The 24,509-nt window shown below is 43.6% G+C and overlaps 1 protein-coding gene and 1 non-coding gene across 5 annotated transcripts in view; both read right to left on the reverse strand.

Annotated features, from left to right (window-relative positions):
* LOC126235892 (polypeptide N-acetylgalactosaminyltransferase 5) overlaps positions 1-24,509 on the reverse strand; it is a 248,367-nt gene that overhangs the window by 218,624 nt on the left and 5,234 nt on the right. The gene's annotated exons all lie outside the window — the stretch shown is intronic.
* Trnap-agg (transfer RNA proline (anticodon AGG)) lies at positions 14,078-14,150 on the reverse strand. The gene has a single exon. It is a non-coding gene; the product is annotated as a tRNA-Pro (tRNA).

Below are 24,509 nucleotides of genomic sequence, written 5' to 3' on the forward strand. Positions count from 1 at the left end.
TCTGGGATGCCTTGCAACGTGCTGTTCAGAAGGTATCTCCACTCCCTCGTACTCTTACGGATTTATTGATAGCCCTGCAGGATTCGTGAAATCCATTCCCTCCAACTCTACTTCAGACACTAGTCGAGTCCATGCCACGTCGTGTTGCGGCAGCGGGGTCCCTATACGGGGTGTTACAAAAAGGTACGGCCAAACTTTTAGGAAACATTCCTCACACACAAAGAAAGAAAATATGTTATGTGGACATGTGTCCGGAAACGCTTACTTTCCATGTTAGAGCTCATTTTATTACTTCTCTTCAAATCACATTAATCATGGAATGGAACACACAGCAACACAACGTATCAGCGTGACTTCAAACACTTTGTTACAGGAAATGTTCAAAATGTCCTCCGTTAGCGAGCATATATGCATCCACCCTCCGTCGCATGGAATCCCTGATGCGCTGATGCAGCCCTGGAGAATGGCGTATTGTATCACAGCCGTCCACAATACGAGCACGAAGAGTCTCTACATTTGGTACCGGGGTTGCGTAGACAAGAGCTTTCAAATGCCCCCATAAATGAAAGTCAAGAGGGTTGAGGTCAGGAGAGCGTGGAGGCCATGGAATTGGTCCGCCTCTACCAATACATCGGTCACCGAATCAGTTGTTGAGAAGCGTACGAACACTTCGACTGAAATGTGCAGGAGCTCCATCGTGCATGAACCACGTGTTGTGTCGTACTTGTAAAGGCACATGTTCAAGCAGCATAGGTAGAGTATCCCGTATGAAATCATGATAACGTGGGTAGGTGAGAGAACATGGGGCCCAATCAAGACATCACCAACAATGCCTGCCCAAACGTTCAAAGAAAATCTGTGTTGATGATGTGATTGCACAATTGCGTGCAGATTCTCGTCAGCCCACACATGTTGATTGTGAAAATTTACAATTTGATCACGCCGGAATGAAGCCTCATACGTAAAGAGAACATTTGTGCTGAAATGAGGATTGACACATTGTTGGATGAACCATTCGCAGAAGTGTACCCGTGGAGGCCAATCAGCTGCTGATAGTGCCGGCACACGCTGTACATGGTACGTAAACAACTGGTTCTCCCGTAGCACTCTCCATACAGTGACGTGGTCAGCGTTACCTTGTACAGCAGCAACTTCTCTGACGCTGACATTAGGGTTGTCGTCAACTGCACGAAGAATTGCCTCGTCCATTGCAGGTGTCCTCGTCGTTCTAGGTCTTCCCCAGTCGTGAGTCATAGGCTGGAATGTTCCGTGCTCCCTAAGACGCCGATCAATTGCTTCGAACGTGTTCCTGTCGGGACACCTTCGTTCTGGAAATCTCTCTCGATAGAAACGTACCGCGCCACGGCTATTGCCCCGTGCTAATCCATACATCAAATGGGCATCTGCCAACTCCGCATTTGTAAACATTGCACTCACTGCAAAACCACGTTCGTGATTAACACTAACCTGTTGATGCTACGTACTGATGTGCTTGATGTTAGTACTGTAGAGCAATGAGTTGCATGTCAACACAAGCACCGAAGTCAACATTACCTTCCTTCAATTGGGTCAACTGGCGGTGAATCGAGGAAGTACAGTACATACTGACGAAACTAAAATGAGCTCTAACATGGAAATTAAGCGTTTCCGGACACATGTCCACATAACATCTTTTCTTTATTTGTGTGTGAGGAATGTTTCCTGAAAGTTTGCCCGTACCTTTTTGTAACACTCTGCATTAGCGAGGTGTACCAGTTTCTTTGGCTCTTCAGTGTAAGTCACGAAGGAAATCAAAAAAATTATTTACTGCCTGCGCCGTATAGGGTCGCAAAAATCGGAGGAGTAGGTGCGAGTCGCTTCACGGGGAAACGCGCACGAGGTGTGAACGCGGGGAGACGGAGGACAGTGACGGATGAGCGCGCGGCGCCAGAAGCGGGCAGAGGGGGACGGCTGCAGCGCCTGACCACAGCGCAGCCAGAGGGGCTCGCCTCGGTGAGCGCGTCCATTAGAAGAGCCGCACAGTGCTGGCGCGCGCACAATGGCCCGGAAAACCCAATAACGAGCCGCCCCAAAGTGCGCGAAGCCGCGACGAACTCGCCGGAACACCGCGAGAGTGTTTGCTTCTGCAGCTACCGGCGTGTACGAGCCGACAGGCGGCATTCTCTTCACGTTTTTGTTGTAGTCCGAAGACAACTAGCACTCCCCACCAGTCTATTCCGTGCATGGCTCTTTATTCTGTTAACTACTGCAACCCACATCCGTGTGAACTGTTTACTTCAGAGTCTCTTGGTCTCCATCTACAATTTTTGCAGCGTCACTTCCATTACCAAATTGAGGATTCTTCGATGTCTCACAATGTGTCTTACCACCAGATCCTCACCTTTAGGCACGTTGTGCCATAAATTTCTTCTTTCCTCAACTCTATTGCGTACATCCTCATTGGGTATACGACCTGTCCATCTAATTTTCACCATTCTTCCGTAGCGCCACTTTTCTAGGGGACTGGTGACTCAGAAGTTAAGTCCCATAGTGCTCAGAGCCATTTGAACCTTTTATTCTCTTCTTGTCTGAACTGCCTATCGTTCATGTTTTACATCCGTACCAGACTACACTTCCCGCAAACACTTAGCAGATAATATTAGTTCTTATACAAATCTTACACGACGAGTGAACAGGAAACAAAAATGGTTCAAATGGCTCTAAGCACTATGGGACTTAAACATTTGAGGTCATCATTCCCCCAGACTTAGAACTACTTAAACCTAACTAACCTAAGGATGTCACACCAGCCATGCCCGAGGCAGGATTCGAGCCTGCAACCGTAGCAGCAGCACGGTTACGGACTGAAGCGACAAGAACCGCTCAGCCACAGCGGCCGGCGAACAGGAAACACTAAAGCCAATCGTGTCATATCTAAAAACTTCGCCATCGTAACCACCCGAATGTGTTAAATTCAACTTCCCGCATTCGCTTTGCGCTGTGTTCGATTCCAATGCGGTCTTCATTCAGGAAACACACTAGACTGCTTTCCATACGTCCATAAAAATGTACAAAAATACCGACAATTTAGAGAGTCCTGTGTCGTTCGCGACGAAACGTAGTCGTATGACAAGTCATAAATACCTGTCAGCAAAAATAGCATTCCTGCATCGAAGATGTTCACCAAACACTGGATCCTTACATTAATTTCAATTATTTCTCATACCGCAGACGTTTACGCCTAGTACTTCGGCGTTGCACGTATTTAAATGTGACAGCCTGGCTTATATGTTTGTATAGCGGTAGCTTATACTTTAGCTTTGAGCTCATGTTGTTGTTGTTGTTGTTGTTGTGGTCTTCTGTCGTGAGACTGGTTTGATGCAGCTCTCCATGCTACTCTATCCTGTGCAAGCTTCTTTTCTCCTGATAACGACGTCCTCTTGAGTAGTCCCCGCCCGTAGATCCGAATGGGGGACTATTTTACCTCCGGAATATTTTACCCAAGAGGACGCCACCATCATTTAACCATACAGTAAAGCTGCATGCCCTCGGGAAAAATTACGGCTGTAGTTTCCCCTTGCTTTCAGCCGTTCGCAGTACCAGCACAGCAAGGGCGTTTTGGTTAGTGTTACTAGGCCAGATCAGTCAATCATCCAGACTGTTGCCCCTGCAACTACTGAAAAGGCTGCTGCCTCTCTTCAGGAACCATACGTTTGTCTGGCCTCTCACTCAACAGATACCCCTCCGTTGTGGTTGCACCTACGGTACGGCCATCTGTATCGCTGAGGCAGGCAAGCCTCCCCACCAACGGCAAGGTCCATGGTTCATTGGGGGGTTTGAGCTCATATACACCAGAATCTGTAGTATCAATGCTGTTACCATCAATCCTGGAAAGTTTTAAAGCCAACCACCATTTTCTTCTCCTTCCTCCTATTCTCATTTCTGTCCTTTCTTCCTCTTTGCAAGATTTTATTTTGTACGTAAGCAAGGTGGTAGTTTCCCTAATCCTGAAGATTGGTTTGAACACCAAAGTGCTGCACTAGGCATGATTCTATTAGGGGTGTAATGCCTTTGCCCTCCTTCGGCCTTAGAAGTGACTTGCCCATCTATTTATAGAGGCACCTAAGCGTTAACGAGGACTCCAAACCACGGGGCAACCTGTCACATTAAACAAATACAAATCGTTGACAGAGATGGTGGAACCGTTAAGTGATGGGAAAATCCAAGAACAATCTAAGAATGCTTGATTTGTAGCCTGACAACCATTTAGCCTATCGTTGCTCTAACTAAGACAGTACGCCATATATAAATCGCTCATATGTTCTCAGATTATCTCTTTTTCACGTAAAAATATGTACTCGCAGGCCTTACAGAATAAGATTATCATAACAGATTTTACTGCTCCAGTGTTCACAAAAGTTTTGTGTAGCATATGTGGCGTGCAGTACACAAGGTAGACAGGCCGTAATTTCAATGCTCGCTTTAAGGAATACACTACTGGATTTGCATTCAGTAAATGCTTATTTGGACAACAACTGTTATAAAGTAAACTCTCGGGGAGGGAGGGGGGGGGGACAATCAGCGACAATGTAAAGATTTTACATTACGCTTCTGAAGGTCTTATTAGATGCACTGGAAGAAATGGTGTTTTACGGTCAGCATAAAAATCGGGCCCAAAGTCTTTTGAACGAACAAATCAGTTTTAATGAGAAAAATTTTTACGATTTGTTTGATGATTTTTTATAATGTTCTTATTGCTCTTCTGTTTTAAACTTTCCTATTTAGCTTTGTGTTTTCCCGACTTTTAGAAACAGTCAAATTCCGAGTTGTTTTAGAATATTTTTATTTCTCTGCAGAATTCCTCATAAGTTCTTTATCTTTTTAAATATGACATTCCTATATTCTACAACAAATAGCAATGCTATGCTCCTTCACTTCATTTCTTTACGCCTAGTTTGCACTTGTTATTGTGAGCTACTAATAACCTACACTACTGTCCATTAAAATTGCTACACCAAGAAGAAATGCAGATGATAAACGGGTATTCATGGGACAAATATATTTTACTAGAACTGACATGTGATTACATTTTCACGCAATTTGGGTGCATAGATCCTGAGAAATCAGTACCCAGAACAACCACCTCTGGCCGTAATAACGGCCTTGATACGCCTGAGCATTGAGTCAAACAGAGCTTGGATGACGAGTACAGGTACAGCTGCCCATGCAGCTTCAACACGATACCACAGTTCATCAAGAGTAGTGACTGGCGTATTGTGACGAGCCAGTTGCTCGGCCACCATTGACCAGACGTCTTCAATTGGTGAGAGATCTGGAGAATGTGCTAGCCAGGGCAGCAGTCGAACATTTTCTGTACCCAGAAAGGCCCGTACAGGACGTGCAACATGCGGTCGTGCATTATCCTGCTGAAATGTAGGGTTTCGCAGGCATCGAATGAAGGGTAGAGCCACGGGACATAACACATCTGAAATATAACGGCCACTGTTCAAAGTGCCGTCAATGCGAACAAGAGGTGACCGAGACGTGTAACCAATGGCACCCTATACCATCACGCCGGGTGACACGCCAGTATGACGATGACGAATACACGCTTCCAATATGCGTTCACCGCGATGTCGCCCAACACGGGTGGGACGCTCATCATGCTGTAAACAGAATCTGGATTCATCCCAAAAATGATGTTTTGCCATTCGTGCACCCAGGTTCGTCGTTGAGTATACCATTGCAGGCGCTCCTGTCTGTGATGCAGCGTGAAGGGCAACCGCAGCCATGGTCTCCGAGCTAATAGTCCATGCTGCTGCCACGTCGTCGAACTGTTCGTGCAGATGGTTGTTGTCTTGAAAACGTCCCCATCTGTTGACTCAGGGATAGAGACGTGGCTGCACGATCCATTACAGCCATGCGGATAAGATGCCTGTCATCTCGACTGCCAGTGATACGAGGCCGTTGGGATCCAGCACGGCGTTCTGTATTACCCTCCTGAACCCACCGATTACATATTTTGCTAACAGTCATTGGATTTCGACCAACGCGAGCAGCAATGTCGCGATTCGATAAACCGCAATCGCGATAGGCTACAATCCGACCTTTTTCAAAGTCGGAAACTCATTGGTACACATTTCTCCTCCTTACACGAGGCATCACAACAACGTTTCACCAGGCAACGCCGTCAACTGCTGTTTGTGTATGAGAAATCGGTTGGAAACTTTCCTCATGTCCGCACGTTGTAGGTGTCGCCACCGGCGCCAACCTTGTGTGAATGCTCTGAAAAGCTAATCATTTGCATATCACAGCATCTTTTTCCTATTGGTTAAATTTCGCGTCTGTAGCACGTCATCTTCGTGGTGTAGCAATTTTAATAGCCTTTAGTGTAAGATAACGTACGTAAGTTAATTTATACTACTATTTAAATACAACTCGGCCCTATATTCGCGTTAGTTTAATATTCGGACACTTTGCAGAAATAATCATTTCAAGACGAGATTTTGTGCAACATTAAATGTTTCAATATCTTGTCGGGTAGCCATTCTGCTTTATCACTTCTTTCCAACGCTGCGGCATACTGCAAATGACTTCTTTTTTAAATAGTATCCCATTCTTCTTTTAATCGACGCTTCAGACTTTTCTTGGACGATACTGGTGTTTTTCTTACACGTCGCTCCAGTTCCCCTCACACATTCTCAGTGGGGTTGATATATGCTGATTGAGGTGGTGGTTGTAAGACTTTGGGGCAATTGTACAACAACTATTCCTGCACAATGCGAGTCTTATGTTTCGGGTCACTGTCCTGGTAAAACTTGAACGTGTTTGATATCGCCACGGTTTCAGCACTTTCCCGTAAATTGTTCTTTAACATGTTCAGATAATACTGCTGATGAACACCAATTCGTCCGCTCCAAATATCGATATACAGCCCCAGGCAAGAACGCTGCCACCTTCATGTTTTACAGTCGGTTTAATATATGTGACTAAGTTCTTCGTTCTTCTTCCACCACACCATGCTTCGTCCATCCGACTCACAAACGTTAAATTTACTTTCGTCGGCAAAAATTACGTCGTTCCACCATATTTCATCCTTCGTAATAAACTCCCTGCCAAAGTACAATCTCTCCTTCCGATTCTGTTAATTCACATACGGTTTCTTCGTGGCCACTCTATTTTCATTCCATGCTCTGCGAATCGTTTGAGGATGTACCTTCTTGCCAGTCTCGTTTAGCAGCTCACGTGCTAATCTGGGTGCACTGAGTGTAGGATCCTTCGTTACTTTCCGTATTAGCTGCGTCTTGTAACGTGCATCCAGCTTCGGTGGCTGGCCCTTTTGCGGTATAGAGTCGATAGGTCCTCTTTTTTTGAATCGTCTGACGATATCTGCCACAGTACTCTTACTTATGTTGAGCGTCGCAGCAATTTGTCTATATGATTTACCTTTCGTGTTGTGAAAAATCACAAGCTGTATCTCAAAACTAGTATTAGCTTTGCATGGCATCGTACCATCTGGACAGTCGACCGCGCTTGTAACCCACACTTGCCATCTGACTCGAAGATGTGTGTGAACGGTGAAAACAAGTGCGGCACTGCCATTTCTCCGGCTATTAAAGTAACGTGACCATCGAAGCGTGCTTTATTTCAATCGAATTATTTAACAAGTGGTATACGTTGTGTAAACATCATTCATACTATTATTTACTAGACATTTACCTTCATATAATACGTGAATATATTATATTTTTCTTTTATTCAGTATACAGTTACGATGCAGCAAAGAAAACATCTCTTAGTGTACGAATATTAAGGTTATTCATTGTAACTCCATCCCACAAACTGACATCCGGACCTGTACAACAAAATGCATGCACGTCTGCATGTTTGCATTCACCATCCTGGCGGTTATATACCGAAATAATAAGCAATCAGTTGAAATGTAATTTCTCTACAGGTTTCGGGCACCTGGGCATAACCTTCTGAAGAAGGGCAGTAAATCCCCGGAACCGGTAAGGAAATTAAATTTCTTTTATGCTACTGGTTACTTATTATTTCGTTGTATATGACTACAGTTTCTAAGGACGGACAAAATACTAAATTCTGGCGGTTACACTGGTTATTAATGTACCAGCATTTCTCCTTTGTAATGGATTATCTCGCGCTTACATTAACCTGTGATCTTGCAATGTTAATCACTTAAATATATATTTACCTAGACAAAAGCTTTCTCGAACTTTCATTACTCTCCATTAATTATTTTTTGGTGTTGCGAATTTCTTCCGTCAGTGTATTTTACAAAGATCTTGCAGTGGAATGCACTTCCTGTACTAAATGCCAGCGGACGTAAATTACCGCTGTAGCAGCGGCCCTAGCCAGCACCGTTCCCTTGGACACCCGTTCTAGACACGTTTGTGTATATGTCTGCATTGTCTATGCCATCATCTTTGGCAAGATTTGAGTAAATAGTTTTAGCTATTGCGAATAGACGGCAGTTCTTTGTATTTTAGCCTCCACGAATCTGCTACTCTAGTACTTAATTTTTTTTTTCAATTATGTCTAACATGTTTAAAACGTTTTTATCTTTTGTAACTAACGGTGTAACCTTACTCTTATAGTACTCAAATCAGTATAATTATACACCCACTATTTTGTATGTATCAATGTTATTGGATGTTTAACGTATCATGTGCCGATCGAACGGGGGAGCTCTCTCTCTCTACAACCTATTATCATCCCTCAGCTAGCCAGCAGTTACATGTACCTCTTGCACTTACAATAGATCCGCGCATCGACTCCATGCGTCACCAGTGGGTATATACACGACGTATGTTATTTAATATGCAACTATGTTGCTTACCCAATATTATTTAAGGTAAATAGCTGTGTTATTTCTGACCTACTCTACTAATTTCAGAGACATTACTGATATGAAGATGGTCTACGTACGACTAAAACTGGTTACCATACTACAAAAAGAAACATTTGCGATCTGGACTGATTGGTTTTCTTTTGTTACATTCAGCGTTGAGAGTAAAAATCGTAGAGGGAGACCAAGAGATGAATACACTAAACAGATTCAGAAGGATGTAGGTTGCAGTAGGTACTGGGAGACAATGAAGCTTACACAGGATAGAGTAGCATGGAGTCCAGTCTCTGGACTGAAGACCACAACAACAACAACGACGAAGACGACGACGATACAAGATCGCTGAAGTTCCAATTATGAGTTCAGAAATTATAAAATGTGTACGTCAAGTATGTATGTATAAGGAATGTTCAAATAAGAGGAAACGAAAGGTCTTAATAATCAAACCGACTGAAATTTGCACATGCCGCTTTCGGATAACATTACGAGACATCTAGGGACGCGAATGCAGTGTTCCACCTGTCCCTAAAAAATTAAAAGGTATATCCTCTGCAGGAAAGGTGATGAACACCGTCTTTTTCGACGTCCGAGGTCCGATACTCATTGGACTCCTCGAGTATGAAAAAACGACTAACAGTGATGTGTACTGACACACACTCCGCAGCCTACTCCAGTCCGCCAAGAGGAAACGGCCTAGGCTGTTCACAGAGGGAGATATTCTGCTCCACGATAAGGCGCATCCACACGTCTCCAACGTCACACGAAGTGTAGTGGTCAAGTTCAAGTGGGAGCAGCTTGAACATCAGCCCTACAACCGGAACCTGTTGCCCTGCGACTTCCATGTGTCCGGTTCTCTAAGAAAGAATCTCAAAGGAAAGTGCTTCAACTCGGTCGACGAACTGAAGGACACAGTGGAGGACTTGTTCTGTCACAGCTACAGGAATTCTGGGAACAGGGATTCCATCGACTCATGAAACAGTGGGATCATGTGCCTCTGGTCATTACTCTGAATTACTTCATTACACTCAAAGTGTTGTTCTGTACCTTTTCTTTTGAACGCCCCTCATCTGTATGTACTTTACGAAGGCCCTAATCTGGAAATAACCAAATAGGAAATAATCAAATAAAACGGTTTTCGACAAAGTATTAGGTTGAAATTACAATTAAATCAGACCTTTAGCCGCTTACAGGCATTGATAAATACCAACGGGGACCGTTGAAAAATGTGTGCCACGACCGGGACTCGAACCTGGGATCTTCTGCTTACACGGCAGACACTCAATCCAGCTGAGCCATCGAGGACACTGAGGATAGTGCGACTGAAGGGTCTTATCTCTGACACGCTCCCCGTGAGACCCACATTTACCACTTACTGTCCACACACTACATTAGTAGTGCCCCTGTCCACTATACTCATTACTTCGGACATGTCCGAAAGAACAGATGCCATTGGTGATCTTGCAGCTCTCCGAGAATGAAATTACAATGAAATCTGGTGGCACTACAAATGTAGTGCGTGGACAGAATGTTGGAAAGTGTGGGTCTCACGGGGAGCGTGCCAGAGATAAGTCCCTGCAGTCGCACTATCGTCTGTGTCCTCGGTGGCTCAGTCGCTTGCCGGCACGGTAGCTCAGCGTGTTCTGTCAGAGAGCTGGTTAGCCTCTGTAATAAAAAAACTGAGTGAAAGGATTAACTACGGACTTGAACGGATGTCATGTGACGTCCGCAACGACCTAACACAATGATCAACAACGAACACAAGGAAAAAACGAATAAGACAGAGCGCGCGCCCGCCATATAAGCAGGTGGCCCCGGGTTCGAGTCCCGGTCGGGGTACACATTTTTCAACTGTCACCGTTGATATATATCAACGCCTGTAAGCAGCTACAGAATGGTTCAAATGGCTCTGAGCACTATGGGACTTAACATCTATGGTCATCAGTCCCCTAGAACTTAGAACTACTTAAACCTAACTAACCTAAGGACATCACACAACACCCAGTCATCACGAGGCAGAGAAAATCCCTGACCCCGCCGGGAATCGAACCCGGGAACCCGGGCGTGGGAAGCGAGAACGCTACCGCACGACCACGAGCTGCGGACAATCAGCTAAAGGTCTGATTTCATTGTAATTTCATTCTTTGTGAGCAACAAGATCACCAATGGTGTCTGTACAGATACCAGCTTCAAGTAAGTATTTGGTTGGTGCATAAGTTCGTTGCGTTTTTGTTTTGCATGTTGGTATTTCGGTTGCTATGGATTTATTTATCGACTGTCATTTTCTATTTGTATTTCACTGTTGCTACTCGAGTTTACATATTGTCATTTTATCGTCTGGAGGTACAGTGAGTGCAGTTGTGGACGCTAGAGACTAGAGTGCCAAGTGGAGAACTCTGAACATTTCCGACATATTTTTCTGTCGGAGTTCAACAGAGGGGTGACAACAGCGGAGTCAGCCAGAAACATTTGCGCCGTGTGTGGGGCTACTGCAGTTGGCCAGAGCACGATAAGCAAATTATTTTCTCGTTTTAAGGAGGATCGTTTTGACGTCAGTGACTCTCCACGTTCAGGAAGACCTTCGGGGTTTGAAGAAGATCGTTTAAACGCATTAATCCACAATCATCCCATTCAGTGCACTCGAGAACTGGCAAATGTGATGAACTGTGATCGTTCCAACATCGTACGACATTTGCTTGCAGTGGGAAAAGTTCAGAAATCGAGTGTGTGGGTACCGCATGCCATAAGCCAAAATCACAAAAATCAGCGGGTGGTCATATTTGCATCTTGCTTGCTCGTAATCAATTGACTCGTGAACAACATCCGCCTTTCCTAACCCCTATCGTTACTGTTCACGACTAATGGCGTCTTTATGCTAACATAAGGAAAAGGGAGGAACGACTGAGCCCTAGCAAAGCAGCAACTTCCCGTAAAAAGACCTGCGCGCGTCCACAAAAGATAATGTTATGCATCTGGTGAAACAGCAACAGTGTGGCGTACTACGAATTGCTGACATTTGTTGTCAACAACTGAGACGTCTTGCAGATGCAATCCGAGAACGACGACCAGTAAGACTGCGTGAAGTGATGCTACTTCACGATAACGCACGTCCGCATTCCGCTAGACCGACAAAAAACACGATACAAGAGTTAGCTTGGTAGTCATTCCGCACCCACCTTATTCACCTGATCTTACGCCTCAGATTTTCACCTTTTCCGTTTTCTAGCAAACAGCTTTCACGGAAAATGTGCTCCGAACACGGCTCGATGAATTCTTCACATTAAAACCACGTGATCTCTACAGTTGCCGAATCGAAGAATTACCCCAGTGTTGGCAGACTGTTGCGAACAGTGAAAGACAATATATTATTGATGACTAATTTCTGTTATTTTGTATCTGTTGCGTAAACTTATAGAAAAATGCGAAGCACTTATGCAGCAACGCAATATTTAAAGTAGGGAACAGAAACTGCTTAAAGAGTACAAAATGTACTTTTTCATTGATACAGCTAACCTAAGGAAAATACGGTCAGTCATTGCCCCACGAAGTAATACAGTAGCACATACAACGAATGGGGAAATTTTTAACCATGGTGTGTATGAGCTGCATTCGAAATGAATGTGCTCTTCCTGTAAAGCTACTTTTAGGGCAACAGGTATTTGGATAGAAGGACTGCGGGAAGCAATTGTACCAGAGTGTGAAAGCTGAACTGTTTGTTTTTGAAGTTACTCACTGACGTGAGGGGTCGTGTGTGCTCGAGCAGTAGTTTCTTGTAGAATGGATCGTCTGCTGCACTGATGTAAAGAAGGGCATAAAACATCAAGAATACCACCTCTACTACTCCTACGTATGAGAGTCTTTCTCCGCAGTTCTGTATACCTACGTGCTATAAACCTGAAATGGTGCTTCAAGAACGGTCGTCAACGTTTTCAGCTTTTAATGTGTAGTTTCAGCGAAATACTACCGGCAGTGACGTAAGAGGCATGTGCCATCAGGCGATGGAACAAACAGGAAACTAAGGAGACATTCGCATCTAGAAGCCGCCGGCTAAACACAAAACGAACACCTGTTTTAAGAGAGGTTTTTTCGAGAGTGTAACGGTACTCTAGCGTTGGTTGACGAAAGAAGACTGGACCATTAACGAACCACCAAGTCGCTCACAGTTGTTTTCGTGGGAACCAGGAAAATTTTAAGTTGCTGCTACTGTATAACTATCGGTAATGGGCCAAGCTCATAGCACTGCGACGCATCTGCTAGCACTAACATCTGATTTTGTGCTACAGACATTGCTTCGTTAGATGATTCAGCAGTAGCATTAGAAGCTATTTGAGACTTTTTTGGGTTGAAAACTGCAAGATAAAAATTTCGTTATTGCAGTAGCTGCCTAGGAACTGAGGCGCCGACAAATACAAACTGACTTTACGGTGAGTAAATGCCTTCGATTAAATTAGTATCTGGAACCCCCTTGTAACAGACAAAGAATGCCAAATTTGCAACTACATATTTACTCCCCAGGCTTCCCACGGCTTGTGGCAGACGGCATATATTTTGTTCAAGTGTGATTTTACTCTCGCTGTATTTTATTTTCATGGGCGAGAGGCACAGCTATCAATACATTTTTGTGTAGAGAGGAATCTACGTAATTTTGTAGAAATGGTCACTGTGCGAGATGTACGTGTGAAGAAGTAACATGTTTCTCGAGTTTTGGCTGAAAGTTCGCCATCGCATTTTTAAGAGTGCACCTGGCATAACTTTTGTTTCACATCCTTCACTAGAATTCTCTGAGAATTCCAGTAGTCTCCAATCAATAAAAAAAGCTCTGAGCTCTTCTCTAAATCCCCTCTTACTTCTTTATTAAGGTAACTTGGTGAGGGTCCCATACAATACTCAAAAAACAGTTGAACGAGTGTTTAAAGCAATACCCGTTTCGTATGGACTATCTTCTATTACGACAAGAATCGCTCCTGAGAGCTGGATTTCAAAGTATGGTGGAAGGAAGAGGCTGATACGCGACGCAGGATGAAGAAGCTATAATAAATAAAGATTCCAGACAAGCAACAATAATGCATCAAACTAGTATTAAATGCTGCTGAGCGACACAATAGGTTCCGTTATAAGGAAATTGAAGGGGTGTGGGTGGGGGGGTGGGGGGTGGGGGAGGAAAGGGAAGGGATTACTGATGTCCGCTGCAACGGTACATTACGTGGAATCAGCGGCGATGAGTGGAAAATGTTGCCGGACCGAGATTCGAACCCGGGATCGCCTGCTTCCTAGGCAGGTGCGTTAACCACTGCGCCACCCGGAACACAGTGTAATCGCAACTGCGCAGATATCTCGGCACGCCTCCCGGCCGACCCACAATCCCACCGAGTGATATCTATCCGCAGTCCTTGTCCATTTTCTCCATGCTCGCTACTCAGAGCCCTGCAGGAGGTCGGACGGAATTGTACAATGGCACTGACGAAGGTGGATCCATAGCCCATCCAGGCGAATCAGTTTTATGAATGCGCGTGTCCGAAAGAACAGGCACCACGCATACATACAACAGGTTCCTTTCAGTGAATTTAGCTTACCATCTGCCCTTTCCACAACTGGATTTATGTCGTCGTTCTATCTTATGTTGCTCCATACTTTCACACGGGCGCCGTTAAATATTTGTAGGTTGAGTGTCACCAGCAATGAAATAATATTGTGGCTTTTCTCCAGTTTGCTGGCCGCGCGGGGTATCCCCGCGGTCTTGCGCGCCTTGCCACGGTTCGCGCGGCTCCACCGATCGGAGGTTCAAGTGCTGCCTCGGGCATGGGTGTGTGTGTGTGTGTGTGTGTGTGTGTGTGTGTGTGTGTTGTCTTTAGCGTAAGTTAGATTAAGTAGTGTGTAAGCCTAGGGATCGATAACCTCAGCAGTCTGGTCCTATAGGAACTTACCAGAAATTTCCAAATTTTTTCCAATGTCCTGCCACTACATTACATATGGATATGTTGAGTGTCTAAAGCCTTCTTTGAACCAAGTGTTTTTCGTAAGTTGCATCTAGCAGCCAATATAAGAGCTAAGGAATGACGTCAGCTTTTGTTAACCGAAGAATGGCACTACACCTGATGACAATCGTCTGCGAATGTGTCAGCGACGTTGGGTGAGATCCCATTCTTCCAATGTTTTGGAAAGCACAGCTGTGTTACTCCTTGTGTCACGGTAGTGAGAGCCATCGGGTATCACTTCAGGTCACGGCTGGTAGAGGTTCAGGAAACTGAGGGCACGGCGGTATGTCACAGACATGCTGGGACCTCACATGTTACCCCTCATGCGACAACACGTGGTGCCATTTTTCAACAGAGCAATGCTCGTCCATACACGGTACGTGTCTCCCTGAACTGTGTGCGTGATGTTGAGATACTTCAGCGGCCAAAAAGATATATCTGTCCCCGATAGAACGTGCGTGGGGCCAGCTCGGAAGTCAACTCAGTTTCAGCGTTCAAGGTATCAAGTACCAGATACGCCAATTGTGGACCAGCTTGTCTCAGGACAGGATAAAACGGTTTTGTGGCAACCTTCCCAATCGAAGCAGTGCATCCATTCAGGCCGAGGGTGGTGTGCAACATCATACTGGTAAGTGGGTTTAAACTCCCCAGTTGGTTGTAAATTTGATTTGATTTTGTAATCATTTGAATAACATCACATACGATCTCAGCCAGTCACGTTTCATTTCACCTCCGCTTCCAGGTGCTTAATTTTTGTCAGGCAGTATACAGGGCGTTTCTTATTAACGTGTAAAAACCCCCGAAGCGACGTAGATGACGCTGAGGAAAGCAATTTAATATACGACACACGGGCCGAAAATGTCGGGAAATATCCCAAAAATTGATGACAAATGTTCAGCATGTGACGTCACCAGATGACACCTCGCCGCACGTGCAGCGGGCAGGCATGGGCGTGAAAGGATGACTAAGCGATGCAATACTTGCACACGAGCAAACCAGGCATATTTCCAACACCTTTTGTAAATGTGATCTGTTGTAAATGCAGAAGTCCCACAATTACTGTCCTCGTTGAAACCAAGTAAAAGCTGTTCTTATTTTCTATTCCTTACGTCTCTTCTTTATTGTTTACACACATTATTTAGTATAGAAAACATGTCATTTACTAGTAAGGACATAATTCGGAAGCTTATACCCATTTACTTGTGAAGCAATACGGTATGTTTTTCTTGTACTTTACTTTGCAATAAACCAGTGGAGGCCGCGAGACGGGCAAAATAAAATAAATTTTACCTAAATGTCAATTCAGAACTGTCTAACGCAATGAAAAGAAAAATGCCAGACGCAAGATTCAAACCTTGAGCTCTGCGCGCTAAAGTCGACGTGAATTCTTGACTTGGGTTGGGATGATCAGGTGCGAAAAACCGATAAGCTCAACCGCTGCACGTGCGGGGAGGAACTTCATCTGGTGACGTCACATGTTCAACATTTGTCATCCACTTTTGGAGTATTTCCCGACATTTGCGACCCCATGTGTCTCACATTTAATCATTTGTCCCAGCGCCACCTACGTCATTTCGGAGGTTTATAAACGTTAGTACGAATCACACTGTATATACATGGTGTCCCATTTATCTTTACCACCCCAAACGACTTTCTGTACGGAAGCAACTGGTATCAAGCATGCGTATTCAAATACAGACATATGCAAACAGGCAGAATACGGCGCTGCGGTCGGCAACGCCTATATAAAACGTGTATGCCGCAGTTGGCAGATCGGTTACTGCTGCTCGAATGGCACGTTATCAAGATTTAAGTGAGTTTGAACGTGGTGTTATAGTCGGCGCACGAGCGATGCGACACAGCATCTCCGACGTAGCGATGGTTCAAATGGCTCTGAGCACTATGGGACTAAACATCTATGGTCATCAGCCCCCTAGAACTTAGAACTACTTAAACCTAACTAACCTAAGGACATCACACAACACCCAGCCATCACGAGGCAGAGAAAATCCCTGACCCCGCCGGGAATCGAACCCGGGAACCCGAGCGTGGGAAGCGAGAACGCCACCGCACGACCACGAGATGCGGGCACGTAGCGATGGAGTAGGGATTTTCCCGTATTACCATTTCACGAGTGTACCGTGAATATCAAGCAATCCGGTAAAACATCAAATCTTCGACATCGCTGCGGCCGGAAAAAGTTACTGCAAGAACGGGACCAACGACGACTGAAGAGAATCGTTCAACGTGACAGTTGCTGCAGGTTTCAACGCTGGGCCATCAAAAAGTGTCAGCGTGCGAAACATTCAACGAAACATCATCGATATGAGCTTTCGTAGCCGAAGGCTCAGTCGTGTACCCTTGATGACTGCACGACACAAAGCATTGTCTCGGCCTTTCAACACTGTCATTGGACTGTTAATGACTGGAAACATGTTGCCTGGTCGGACGAGTCTCGTTTCAAATTGCATCGAGCGGATGGACGTGTTCAGGTATGGAGACAACCTCGCGAATTCATGGACCCTGCATGTCAGCAAGGGACTGTTCAAGCTGGTAGAGGCTCTGTAATGGTGTGGGGCGTGTACAGTTGGAGCGATATGGGACCCCTGATACGTCTAGATACAACACTGATAGGTGACACGTACGTAAGCATCCTGTCTGATCACCTGCATCCATTCATGTCCATTGTGCATTCAGACGAACTTGGGCAATTCCAGAAGGACAATGCGACACTTCACACGTCCAGAATTGCTACAGAGTGGTTCCAGGAACACACTTCCGAATTTAAACACTTCCGCTGGCTACCAAACTCCACAGAGTTTGAGCATATCTGGGGTGCCTTGCAACGTGCTGTTCAGAAGAGATCTCCGCCTCCTCGTACTCTTACGGATTTATGGACAGCCCTGCATGATTCGCGGTGTCAATTCCATCCAGCACTACTTCAGACATTAGTCGGGTCCGTGCCACGTAGTGTTGCGGCCCTTCTGCACGACCGCGGGGGTCCTACACGATATTAGGCAGGTGTACCAGTTTCTTTGGCTCTTCAGTATATATGAGATAGGGGAAATACCCTCAGACTTCAAGAAGGATGTAATAATTCCCATTGCAAAGACAGCAGGTGCTAATAGGTGTGAATACTACCGAATCATCAGTTTAGTAAGCAATGGATGCAAATCACTGACACGAATTATTTACAGGACAATGGAAAAACTGATAGGAGCAGGCCTTGAGGGAGATTAGTTTGGGCTCAGGAGAGCTGGAGGAATACGCGAAGCAATACTAACTCTACGAAAGTTGAAGAAAGTCAAACATACATTTACAGGATTTGCAGAATTGGAGAAAGACTCAATTTTTGGGGATATGGCCCGTCTATGCATCTAAATGAAAGGTTGTTCATTTAGTGCCTTGTTGCATAGCCCGATCGTACCTCCAAGAATACAGAATCAACTAAAGAGCGAGGGAAAACATAAAAAACGAAGATTTTTACGATTTTGGCTGGAATATACTCTTTGAAATTCTGAAGGTAGCAACGATAAAACACAGGAAGTTACACCATCTACGCAAACCAAACTGTAGTTATTAGGGTTGAAAGACGTGAAAGGGAAGCAGTGACTGAAAAGGGAGTGAGACACTATTGTACCCTATCCCATTTTATTCAGTCTGTACAATGTGCAAACAGTAAAGAAAAATCTGGAGAAGGAATTAAAAGTCAGAGAGGAGAAATAGAAATTTTGAGGTTTGCTGATAACATTGTAATTCTGTCAGCCAGCAAAGGACTTGCACGAGGATCTGAACGGAATGGACAATGTCTTGAAAAGGAAATAAAAGATGATCAACAAAAGTAAGACAGGGGTAACAGAAAATAGTCGAATAAGGCGATGCTCAGGGAATAAGATGAGAAATAAGACACTACAAGTAGCCGGCGATATTTGTTATCTAGGCAGCAAAGTAAGGAAGTAGAAGAGTATGTAAAATGTACACTGGCAGTAACAAGAAAAGCTAAAAGAGAAATTTATTAGTATCTAATATAAATTTAAGTGCTAGAAAGTCTTTTCTGAAGGGCTATGTGTGGCGTGTAGCCAGATACGGAAGTTAAATGTGAGCGATAAGCACTTCAGACAAGAGGAGACAGAAGGTTTTGAAATATGGTGCTACAGAATATCGTTCGAGATTAGGCTGGCAGCTCGACTAACAAATGGTTCAAAATGGCTCTGAGCACTGTGGGACTTAACTTCGGAGGTCATCGGTCCCCTAGAACTACTTAAACCTAACTAACCTAAGGACATACCACACATCCATGCCCGAGGCAGGATTCGAACCTGCGACCGCAGTGGTCGCGCGGTCGACTAACAAACAACGATGTTTTGAATCGAGATGGGGAGAAACTAAATTTATGGCACAACTTGATGTAAAGAAGGGAGCAGTTGATAGGATACATATTAAGGCATGAACTATTCGTCAATTTGGCAATGGAAGGAAGGGTGGAGCATAAAAAATATACAGGAAGAAATAAAGTAAGCAGGTTCAAATGGATGTACTTCCAGGTTGCAGTAGTTATTCAGAGACGAATCCGGACTGAAGACCACTACAATCATCATCTATTGGGTATTTCACTACGATGTCAGAACCTGAACCAGAACCTGGTTCGCTGGTCATTCTTGAAAATTTCTAACAACTGGCAAGACGTTGTATTTAGTCCTTGTGAACTCCACGATTAACTTTTGAGACTTGTTGAATGTAATTTTTAGTGATCGAAAGACTTATTGATAGCGTGGTTTTAAAAGGAGTCATCTACTGAAGTCACAAGCATCAGTGTTCCCTCAATGGTCTTAATCTAGTTGAACGGACTCTGTGACGGGTTGCTGCAGTCCGGAACTACTTCCTTGGTACAAAAGAAGCTCCACAGTTCGCTTCAACAATGCACCGCGAGGTGCATTATTGCGCGAGTGTCCGACCTTCAAGCACGTCTTCACGTTGTAGTAAGTTTCATCGAAATTTAAGTCAGTAGCAGGAGACAAGCACTTTACAGCAGACGTAAACTCGCTCTCCCTAAGACAAAACTGGCGGAGTCTGCGCAGCATCGCAAAACGAATGATATTTCCCGTACCCAGCAACAGATGGCTGCACTTATCTCTAAGCTTTTACACGCCTTCAAATGTTTTGGGCAGTGGAAGGAAGTCCTACTTTGAAGGCAACCACCACTAAATGATCAAGGCTGGTATGTCCACAAAATTTGGTGTGGCACCCACGTTTCTTTTGTGACAGACCTCGTGCGGGCATTTTGTACAAAGTCCCATGAATCTCAGCTGCCAGTCTATAAACAAAATTTTCGGCATTATTTTAGGGAAGTGGATTGCGCGTCTTCCGTTATACAGATAAGGAAATTAAACAAGAAAAACTTAAGCGCAACTCTTGCCGAAATTTCATATGCCATTCTAGTACATCGCCAAGTGGGACTGATGGCCTTCGTCATTGGTAGGCTACACGCTTACAAACCTGAGTCATTGCAAATGTCAGTAATGACATGAGCAATACACCTACTATTCCATGTACAGTCCTGGAGGGAATAACAACAATAATATGAAAAGGATTGATTGCTACTCTCCATACAGAGGAAGCAATAGAGTCGCAGAAAAGCACAACGACAAATCTGCTATACCTTTAAGCTTTCAGTGAAAAGACCTTCTTCCGTAGTAGAAAACACACACACACGACCACTGTCTTTCGCTGGTGTGTCTGGACTGCAATTGCGCTTCATGGGAGCAGCAATCTGGCGTGGATGCGCCATCCCATCAGGAGCAATTGCAGTCCAGCCACGCTGGTCAGAAACAGTGATCATGTGTATGTGAGTTATGTACATTCTACTTCGGAAAAAAACGCCGTTTCGCCGAAAACTTAAATTTATAGCAGTCTTTTCGTTGTGTCCGCGTGCGATGCAAAATCTAGCAGTCTGTCCTTTTCATAATACTGTTGTTCACCCATTATTTGGTTAGTCCAAGACAACCATTATTTCGTTTTTCTCGTACGAATTAACCACAGCGCCCCTATACTGAACAATGGAACAGCTCACAACTGAAAATTTTTAAATACAAGATATATTTTACCACTGGCCAGCACTGGTAAGTTGCTTACAAGGGAACCTCCCCATCGCACCCCCCTCAGATTTAGTTATAAGTTGTCACAGTGGATAGGCCTTGATAAATTGAACACAGATCAATTGAGAAAACAGGAAGAAGTTGTGTGGAACTGTGAAAAAATAAGCAAAATATACAAACTGAGTAGTCCACGGGTCGCATAGGCAACATCATGGACAGCTTTTGCTCAGGAGCGTCGTGGTCTGGTGGTAGCGTGAGCAGCTGCTAAACTAGAGGTCCTTGGTTCAAGTCTTCCCTCCAGTGAAAATTTTATTTTCTTTATTTTTGCATAGTTATTATCTGTCCGTTCGTTCATTGACGTCTTTGTTCATTGTAATAAGTTTAGTGTCTGTGTTTTGCGACCGCATCGCAAAACCGTGCGATTAGTAGACGAAAGGACGTGCCTCTCCAATGGGAACCGAAAACATTTGATCGCAAGGTCATACGTCAACTGATTCCCCCACAGGAAAACACATCTGATATATTCTATACGACACTGGTGACGGCATGTGCGTCACATGACAGGAATATGTTGTCGACCCACCTAACTTGTACACTTGGCGAAGGGGTAAAAAGATTCTTCTACCTTGCCCGATTTAGGTTTTCTTGTGGATGTGATAATCACTCCCAAAAAAGTGATGAAAACATAAGAGTTTGTCACATAAACTGAAAATAAAAAATTAAACTCTTTACTTGATGGAAGATTTGAACCATGGACCTTTCGTTCCGCAGCTACTCACGTTACCACGAGACCACGGCGCTCCTGCATTTTCTCTCTCCTTGACGTTGCCTATCTTCCCATGAACTACTCAGTTTGTATATTTTGCTTATTTTTTCACAGTTCCACACAACTTCTTCCTGTTTTCTCAATTCATCTGTTTTCAGTTTTTCAAGGCCTATCCACTGTGCCAACTTATAACTAAATCTGAGGGGGGTGCGATGGGGAGGTTCCCTTGTTAGTTGCATTCTATTCAGTACGGGACTCTACTGATCACCCAATGGTTTCCATAAAGCATCCATAACATACAGCAATGTGAATGAGTAACTACATTTGCTACCACTGCAGCGTATCTTCACGGAATTGCATTACAGCTTTGATGTCAACAAAAGCTAGTAGGCAAAAAAGTTTTCTGGGGACATGCTAAAACAAGTACGGTTATCAGCAGCTCAAAGGCTGGGTTGACCATCACATTGTTTTGCTACGCACAACTGTATTGGAGGTGGTGCTCTGTCGCCTTCCTCTGACTTTTGAATTGATTTTCCTGGGAGTTTACAGGGGAACCCCTATAGTTCAAAGTGTACTCTGAACAACAGTGAAATTCAGCATTTTTCGTGTTAACAAACATTGTCCACATACATGAGATGTCCTCAGTTGTTATCACAAAATTGCATATTTTTGTAACCTTATAACAGGTGACCCTGTTATAGATTATTAATTAACAAGGGCATGATTATCCCACACAAATATCTATTACCATTGTTTTCAGAACACATGTGCCTGCTCTGTCTCCTTAAAATTTACTTAATTAGCTGTGTCGCTTGGTGCTATTCTTTGACAGCTGAAGTGGCTGAGCCACTGGTATATCAGGACAGAAAAGTGATTGTTACTACCCGCTAGACCCACATTCCTAAAAGCTATAATGACCAAATTAGCTTCACACAGAGCTGATAGTAAAAGTTACTTTCATTTGAGTAAAAGCCACTTTACTGGGTGGAGGGCACATTAAGATTATCTATCAGGCAGTCAAAGCACTCTGTCATTGTTATCATCTCCATTTTTAATTAGAGTACACACACATTTTTGGTAAATCTACTTTCCATCAAGTCCAGGAATGACATGAAATCCAACACACTAGCCTATATGAAAGTTACATATCAACTGACTGCAAAAGCCTATTTAATCTCTCATCCATTGAGCAACCATTCAGTCAAGAGTAGCAACCAACTTTTGAACAACAAAGTTGCCAGCCTTTTTGGAAAAAACATCTCGGCTTTCAGCTAAAAAGCAAACAGAATTCACAGTAGACCCCAACTAGAAGCCATAAAGATGTTCGGATCCTTCCAGTCAGAAGTTCAGTGCTCGCTGATACTCTTTTGAGCAAGATAAAATAATGCAACCAACTGACATCAAATTTGTGACTATAATTTCAGCTGCTACAGTTCTTTTTACCTAACTTGCCCTAACAGTGTCACAGACAGAGTTTAACCCTCAACACATTTTTCAATCAACTGACATTTGTGTATAAATCAAAAATTGACAGTTTCTCGTAAACTGTTATGCCACCACATACTTCACTGTACAGCAAAACATCTGTTACAAGACAAACCAAAGAAGTAGAGCCTGGAGCAACTACTCTATGGGTATACACTGGATTCACAAAATAATTATCATGTGACTTTAGGTTGTAATTCCACATAAATCTAGCCTTGGGAAAGGTAGATGCCAGACAGATGTATTGGAAGAAAGTGAAATCCAGTCTCCAAGAAGATAGCTTAAAATTCAATTAACCAACCAAGTTTTTAGTACTGCCTGGAATTTTTAGCAAGTGCAAAAGAATCCTATAAACGTTCAACAAATTCCAACAGGAGAAATTACAAGCTGGATATTATTATACATTGTGAAGAGCCTTATTCTCAAAATATCAACATGAGTCAAGAGAAATGTTATTCCTTCCAACATATATCTTGCTTAGAAGCCACAATCATAAAATCGGACAAAATTCATGCTGCACAGAAGGCTACTAACAACCGAGAACTATGGATTTCATGCATCTTCCACAAACAGTAAGAGAGAAAATGATTTTAATAGCCTGCACAGCGTGTTCTGCATCATAGAGATGTGCAAGCATTGTAGATGCTTAGTTTTTTTCTCTGAAAGTGCTCCATCAAACAAATGAAATATGATACTTCTTTAGTCACTTTGGCAGTTTAATGATGAGTCACTGAGATTGTTTACTGAAAGGCACAATACCTGATCAAATGAACATCTGCAAATATTTTAAAACAACAGTTCTAGTATTATGTTAAATCACATTATGTAAGCTGAAGATACTTAAATCATTGTAACTGAATCAGGATGTGAATGCAGCTGCTCACTAATATCAGGCCACAATTTTACACCTATGCCTTTCCCAATTACTGCTTATCTTGTATAACTTCTCTCATAAAAAAATAAGTTACTCAAATCTTGTGAATAATGCAGATCATCGGTGTATTCTTTAAAGTACATCATACCTTACGTAACTGGCACCTGTAATGTTTTAGTTTGTATGTTTTATTTGTACAAATATCATTTTTGTTCTTTAATAATAAGCCCCAAGATATTTCATTATTGTGGGTGGTAGCTTATAATGTGTTGTATGGTAGTTCTACCGGTACACAAGTCTATAGGAGATGGCAAATGTATTGTAGATCACAATACTGCCATTCTGTTTTGCACTTTTGTTTTTTAGTGACTATTCGGGTGACAGACTGACCTGTAGTACAACCTGAGGTCTTTGTTAAACAGAAAGGTGGTAGCTTAGTTGAGAGTTGGCGAAGCCAACAAAAATGTTA

The sequence above is a fragment of the Schistocerca nitens genome, chromosome 2, assembly GCF_023898315.1.
Source record: "Schistocerca nitens isolate TAMUIC-IGC-003100 chromosome 2, iqSchNite1.1, whole genome shotgun sequence".
NCBI classification, from domain to species: Eukaryota; Metazoa; Arthropoda; class Insecta; order Orthoptera; family Acrididae; genus Schistocerca; species Schistocerca nitens.